This window comes from Vulpes lagopus, chromosome 5 (genome assembly GCF_018345385.1).
Source record: "Vulpes lagopus strain Blue_001 chromosome 5, ASM1834538v1, whole genome shotgun sequence".
NCBI classification, from domain to species: Eukaryota; Metazoa; Chordata; class Mammalia; order Carnivora; family Canidae; genus Vulpes; species Vulpes lagopus.
Window position 1 is genome coordinate 106,411,974 of NC_054828.1, and position 7,136 is coordinate 106,419,109.

The 7,136-nt window shown below is 36.7% G+C and overlaps 1 pseudogene; it reads right to left on the reverse strand.

Annotated features, from left to right (window-relative positions):
* Positions 1 to 3,748: 3,748 nt before the first annotated feature.
* Positions 3,749 to 6,475, reverse strand: LOC121491873 (annotated as a pseudogene).
* Between the last annotated feature and the right edge of the window lie 661 nt (positions 6,476 to 7,136).

Consider the following 7,136-nt stretch of genomic DNA (forward strand, 5'->3'; position numbering starts at 1 on the left):
ATCTAGGAAATAAAAGTTTTGTTACTAACTTTTCCTGAGCATATGACTTGTTTCTCTGCAGCTCAGTCTTTGCATCTGTATTATAGGAACAATAAATTATAAATTGTTGTAAATATTAAATTACCTAAATATAATATACTTAGCTAAATGCCTAAAACATTGAAAGAACTGAATATGTATTAACCATTATCGTCTTATGTGCTTTTTAAATACATTTTTGGGTAATGTATAATAAAGTGAGACTCAATGAAATAAAATAGGATTTGAAATGAAACAGATCTATGTTAATAATGTCATTTACACCTTAGTAACTGTGTGTCTTTAAGTGCCTTCCCCTTCTTAAGTCTTATAGTGATTATTCAGCAACATCTGTATATCGCAGCAGACGTAAAATTTGTTCCATTAAACACCTGTTTAATAAGTAAATGAGATACATTTGTGTATGTATATTGCAGTGTTGGTGTTAATAGTTTTAAAAATACCTTCATTAAATCACTCAGCAGAAAGATTTATTTATCACATATGGAAAGTATACTGTGGTAGGCATTGGAAATAATTTTAAAAAGACCTGGTGTTAGGATCATTATTGATTTGTGTGGTACATAATATAATGCTGCTTAACATTAATCTGGTTAATAATTCTATCTCTGCTCAATCCTAAACTATAATTTATATACACCTGGTGTGTCTGGAAAGCTGATGAAGCAGGCCTTCCCAAATCAATTTCCATAGCTTTCTTTTCCCTCAAGATTCTAGCAAGTCACCTGAGACAATAATAGATATGGCCTTAAGAACAATATAGTCTAGAGTAAACTATCAGGAGAAAGCATTCAGGGTCAGCAGTAAGAATGCATGCAAGCTGGACTTTGAAATAAGGCCCAAGGGAAAAGTGGCTTTGGCAGTAAGTGGGTTGGCTGGAAAGTATCCATGGCTCCAGACTGAGCACTAGAGAACAGGCACTGGACAAAGCTGTTCAGCCTTAGCTGGAAAATAACAAATCTGGATTACATAAGAAATGATGATTGAGAAAAACCCAGTCATATAATCTAGAAATTTTTCTTCCATGGGAAATGTTAGTAAAAAGAAATAATTATTTAGGTTTTATATATTAGTCACTCAACAACAGTGAAAACAGTTAATAGTTTATTTTTAATGTTTACCAAATCAAGTGTGCATTTCTAAAATCAAGTTCCCATTAATTATTGACTTCTCCAGGGATAGTATTTAAATGAATTCTGTAAAGTCAATAGAATATGTATTATAACCATATAAACATTAATGGCATTAATAAATTTGTGTGTGTCTTTAGATATATGAACCCTTCAATAGTTTTTACTATTTTTACAAAACCATGTAGTGATAAAATGACCCATAAACAAAAAGTAAGGCAACACATTTGATTGTATAAGGTACTACCTTGAAACTGGCTTATAAAAGTTAATGGCCAATAAAACTTTTTTCAGTTCATAAAATAGTGTTTATTTAACTTGCTCTTTGAAGTATCTGACAATTAGAAGCATGCTATTATTATATTGGAGTAAAACCCAATTAAATTACAAAGCCATCTCTTCATCCAGAAATCCTCAGAGAAACAAGAAACAGCTCTTGAATAGAGGTCATATCTAGATTTTAAAGAACATACTTGCAGTAGAATCATGGTGAGAATATAATAATGGGGAAGAATTAATTGGAAAAATAGTTGGAACACTGTAGTGTTATTTTCAAAAACAGATACGATGATTGACACGTGCCCATGAACTTTCTGAACTAAAGTAAATGGAAATCTCTTGCCATTTGACATTAAAATTCCAATAGCAAATGCTTCTGGCTGTATCCCAAGCTGAGTAATTATATTTGGTTCATAGCATAAGCATTTGATGATTTTATGCTTATCAGTCAGTATGTCCTGCTTTTACAATTTCACCAAGGATTACATTTAAAAAAAAAAAAACCACTAACATTAAATGGTAAAATCAGTGGATGTCAGGAAAAAAAACGCAACCAACTAAAACTGATTCAAGACTAGATTTAGCTAAGAAAGACAGAGAGGGAAACAGATATCATAATACATAAGCACCTAAGCCTTGACCTTGAATGATCTTTGAATTCTATATAAAGGTCTATTCCTATTTGAGAGAAAAAAAAATATTTGAGTGTGGGCTTTGAGTCAACAATTTCTATCCTTTGTATGCTCACATTAGTGAAAAGGGGAGGGGGAAAATTCTGCTGTAATGTTAAGTGCTGAGTGGGCCAATGGCCAGTGTTATCTTCTGTCTTTTCACAAAACCTTTGTCTAACTTGATGGAACAACATATCTGGGTTTAGGTTTTCTTGGAATCTCTTTGGTTCCATAAGATTAATGGTGTCTGCTAGGGATGAAGCTTAATGATTCTTGAAGTCTATTTAGATAACTTACTAATTCAGCATCAAAAAGAAAATATGGCCACATTGTTTTTACTCATTTAATCAAGCTTGTCATGCTAGTTTAATGTATGATGCTGAAAAATGGTGAGGAGACCTGGGGGCTGAGAGTAAGGAATGTGATTCAGAAAAATGAACCTCAAAATGAATATACCAGAAAAACTGAAAAAGTCATCCATGAGCTTCAGGCCTTGAACACATACTTAATTAAAAGGGAAGTGGCCAGAAGATGCTATTTGGCATAAACTGCTACCAATGGTACAGCTTGCTCTAGGGAAACCAGTGCTGGGATCCCAGCTACATTGGGTTAGGTTGTAGGATGCATATAAACTGGAAGTCACAATCTGCAAGCTGGACACAGATTGCTACAGAGCACATTTTGCCTAATGGCTACACAGAGGGACTTCCCATCAATACTCTCTGTGGAATGCTCAGTGAGCAAGGAATGTAGGCCACTGAGTCTCATTGCATTATTACTAGTGCATTGCATGTTCTCAAATAACTGGGGGTGAAAGAATGATGTAATGTGTAATATAACTCCCCTTTGCCCTCATTCTTCTGGGTCCTTGCACTAAACCACTATTGGAGAAGATAATCTTTGTAACTCTAGATACAGTAAAGCATTTGATCTCTTATAGGAGACCAGTATAGAAATGTAAGCCCCTAGATTCCAAAACTCTTGTACTGTGAAAGGCTATGGCATAAAAACGGTTAGTAGAATTTGGGGGTGAATTTAAAGCAGTTTTTAAATATAAAAATTAAGTTTCTGTAACACTGTACTTTGGTTTTGAAAAGAAGTTTATTGTACTGAACACTGTACACAGATGTTACTTCATTTGATCCTCAAAATAGGATCAGTGAAAGAATAGGTGTTTTGTTTCATTGGCAGTAAAGAATTTAAGATTTTTTAAATATGCTTTACTAGAAGGTGATCAGCAGAGTTAGGACTGGCACACTGGCATTCTGAGTCTAATCCCAGTTATGTGTATGCATGTGTGCACACACATGGGCATACTATACACTCTGCTTTGAAATGGGTCTCCTCAAGTGATGCCATCTACTTCAATGTCTACTTTAAATGATTCACCATGACAATGGACATTACTACATAATTGATAGGAGATAGAAGTCTTGTTAAAGCCATGTACAGCATAAAGTGATTTTTCATTTTAATTTTTAAATCAAATCTTGCAAGGCTATTATGGGATGACTGAAATTCCATCTGACTTGCAGAGTTCTGATTTAAAACAAGAACTAGACGATTTTGTCATGCAAAATGAACCGATATATTTGATGCAATAGAACCACTCCCATACACTAATTGATTTTAATCCTCTGGCTCTTCTTTTGCTATAAGAGCAAGAAAAAGAATAGAAGTGAGTAACGCCAAAGGAGTGCTAATGGTACCAGGCTTTGTCCTAAGTGCTCTGTGTACACGAACTTTAAATCCCATGTGAACCTGATCTAGAAGGAGCAATTATTATCCCTTTTCATAGATGATGAGACTAGACTGGAGTAGAATAATTTCTTAAAGGCTGTATAGTGGCTGAGCAACAGAGCTCAGTTTAGCCTCTGCAGACTGACTCCAAAATGCATTCATTTATTTTTTAAAAAATATTTTATTTATTTATTCATGAGAGGCAGAGAATGAGAGAGAGAGAGAGAGAGAGAGAGAGAGAGAGAGGCAGAGACACAGGCAGAGGGAGAAGCAAGCTCCATGCAGAGAGCCTGATGTGGGACTCAAACCCGGGACTGTAGGATCAGGTCTTGGGCTGAAGGTGGTGCTAAACCGCTGAGCCCCCCAGGCTGCTCAAAATGCATTCATTTAAAGAAGAAATTGGATTGCTTCTCATAAAAGTAGGATTACTTAATGGAGGGGAACCAACAATAGGTTTTGGTTTCCCACAGAATGAGTTGGATTTGTGGCTCCACCATGGCCTAGCCACTTGTGTTTCTCTCAACAAGATGTTTCTTCATCTCTGCTACAATTGATTGATCTATAAAATGGAGATACCTACAACATCCTTTTCCTAAGACCATTAGGAGGTTCAAGCAAGATGGTACAAGTAAAGCCTGCTTGCTTGCCTATTAGGTAGTGACTAAAGGGTAATTGTAGAAGACATGCAGAAATTAGACTTTTAAAATAACTTAAAGCCATTAAGTTTAAAAAAAAGGAAAGAAAAAAAAAGAATCTGTGGGGGCCGTGGGGGGTTCAGTCATTTAAACATCTACCTTTGGCTTGGGTCATGATCCCCCAGGTCCTGGGATTGAGCCCTATGTCAGGCTCCTGCTCCGTGGGGAGTCTGCTTCTCCCTCTCTCTCTGTCCTCTCCATGCTCTCTCTCTCTCTCTCCTTTTCCCCTCTCACATATGTTAATAAAATCCTTAAAAAAAAAAAAAAAAGAATCTGAAGCCCAAAAGAATGAGATGACTAGTTTTCTATAATGCAAAATCAGGAATAGGAGCCAAGCCTCTCAACTCTGCTCAGAATTCTTTGAACCACAAAAGAGTAAATAAAGGACTTTACCTCATGTATAAGGTTTTTTTTTTTTTTTCAATTTAAGAACTTAACAATTCTAGTATCTTCAATTCTTTCCATCTGTTTAAAGACATGTCTACTGAAAGTGGCTATTACCAGACTATCTTCTCAATCGTTGGTATATGTCACAATTATAAATACACATAACTATAAAAATGTTTTCTTTCTCTCAGATACTGACAGTAAATGGATCATCTTGGACAAAGAAAAAAAAAGTAGAAAGTAGTAGCAAGCATAGTCCTGTCTGTGCTCTCAAACCAATTGAATCAGAGGAATCATTTGTCTTGCTTCTTAGAGCTAGAATGTCTGCTTATTTATGTATTTGACAACAGCTGTAGATTAAAGTAAGAGGTCAGGGGAACCACAAAATATTATGAAAAATAAAATTAAACCCAAGCAAATGCAAAGCAAACTTTGAAAGCAAACGAACCTTCAACCTAGCTCAGTTGTCCATCAGCAGCATCCCTGAGCCAATCACTTGCTTCATTTTATCAAGACAATGAGAACACAATCTGTCAAGCCAATCATGCTGATCTTAATTAAAGGTTTTCAAGGAAAGCAGCCCTTGGTATCTGGAATGGTCCTGGCAGAGCATGGACTGAAATGAGCCTTGTCATATTTTATTGTTTTTGTATAGCCAAGATGGGCACTCAACGAGAATGCAAGTTATTTAAAGGCAGAGGTCTTAAAAATCTTTTCAGAGTATCTAGCATATGACTGAACACAGAATTATAAAATGAGAAAAAGAAAAGACTCATAGCTGAATTGAACTGAAACATGGCTCCTAAGACTATTAACAACAAGAGTAAAGGGATTTTAAAATACTTTGTTATCATTATTTCATTTTTTATTTGAATAATAGATGTTACCTAAAAATAAGCCTTAACTAATCTTTTTTTCCTTATTAATAGAGTATATTTATTTGTCTTCCCTCTGTCATATCATGAGCCAATCACTTTCCCCAGGCTGCCTGGGGAGGTAGAAGAAAAGGAACATACAGGGCCATTGAGACACAGGACAAAGACCTATGGGAGGTAGAGACAGCTCCTTCACGTGGCAGAGGATGAGAATCGCCACCATCAGGCAAAAGATCTCATGGCCTCCAAGAAGGCAAATACCCAGAATGGTATAGGAGAAGAACCATGGCTTCAGAAAAGGGTTCCTGGCATAATCAATGATGAGGCTAGCAAACAATCGCAGTTCCAGCCCAAGAGCCAGCCACCCTTACCATGGCAACCCCAGCCACAATGAACTTGGCTGCTATATCCCTTGAAATGGTGCTGGTTTGGAAGCAGCAGCTGGGAATACGTGAAGTCAGGGGATGTGGGGCTGCCAAGATGCTGAGGCTCTCATCTGTCAGTGTCTCCAGTGGTTTTAGCACCCCTGCAGATAGTGTTCAGCTCAACAGTTGAGAGGTGCTCCTGACCAAGAAGTGGGTAGAGATGAATCTTGCACAGGCATACATTGTCAGGGGATGAGGGGCTCTTGCAGGAGACTTTCTCCCAGTTCAGAGAAGACAGAGCTATACTTAATATTTTTCAAGCTGACTCAGCTCTGAAGTTATAACAACAAAAACTCTGAACATTTTCCTGGAAAGAAAGGAAATAATATTTCGCAGTCTGAGATACCAACACTGTTTTGGTGTAGTTTTCTTTAATAATGTAGTATATGAGATTCATGATAGTATAACCAAGTTGGCAAATGGCAGAAATCTAGACATTTTTTTTTTAATGTAACAAGACTGTTTAATGAACACTAAAGGGAAAGGCTACAGGAGCTCAAAGGAAGGTGGCAGCAAGGGCTACCCCAAAGCAGAGGAGGATAGCCCTTCTCAGAACTTCTTATCTTGCTAAGGACTCGCACTGTCCCATTGTACTCTTCAGAGCCTCTCAGAGGAGATTCTTTAGATTTTATTTGGATAAATATAAAATAGGTAAAATTCTAAGAATGGAATATGGATATTCCCTTTACTTTCCTTATTATCTAACTATACACCAAGCTGAATAAAAGACATAGTTAATAGTGACACAGGGGAGCTTGGTTCTTGTCTCATGGAGTCGAAGAATGAATCTTATGGACAACAGAGAGTGAGTTCTATTAGGTGGAGATACAGAGAAAGCTCTCAAAAGTGAGAGCGGTCCCGACAGGTTGCCACTGAGGGCTTTCATGGTCTGTCT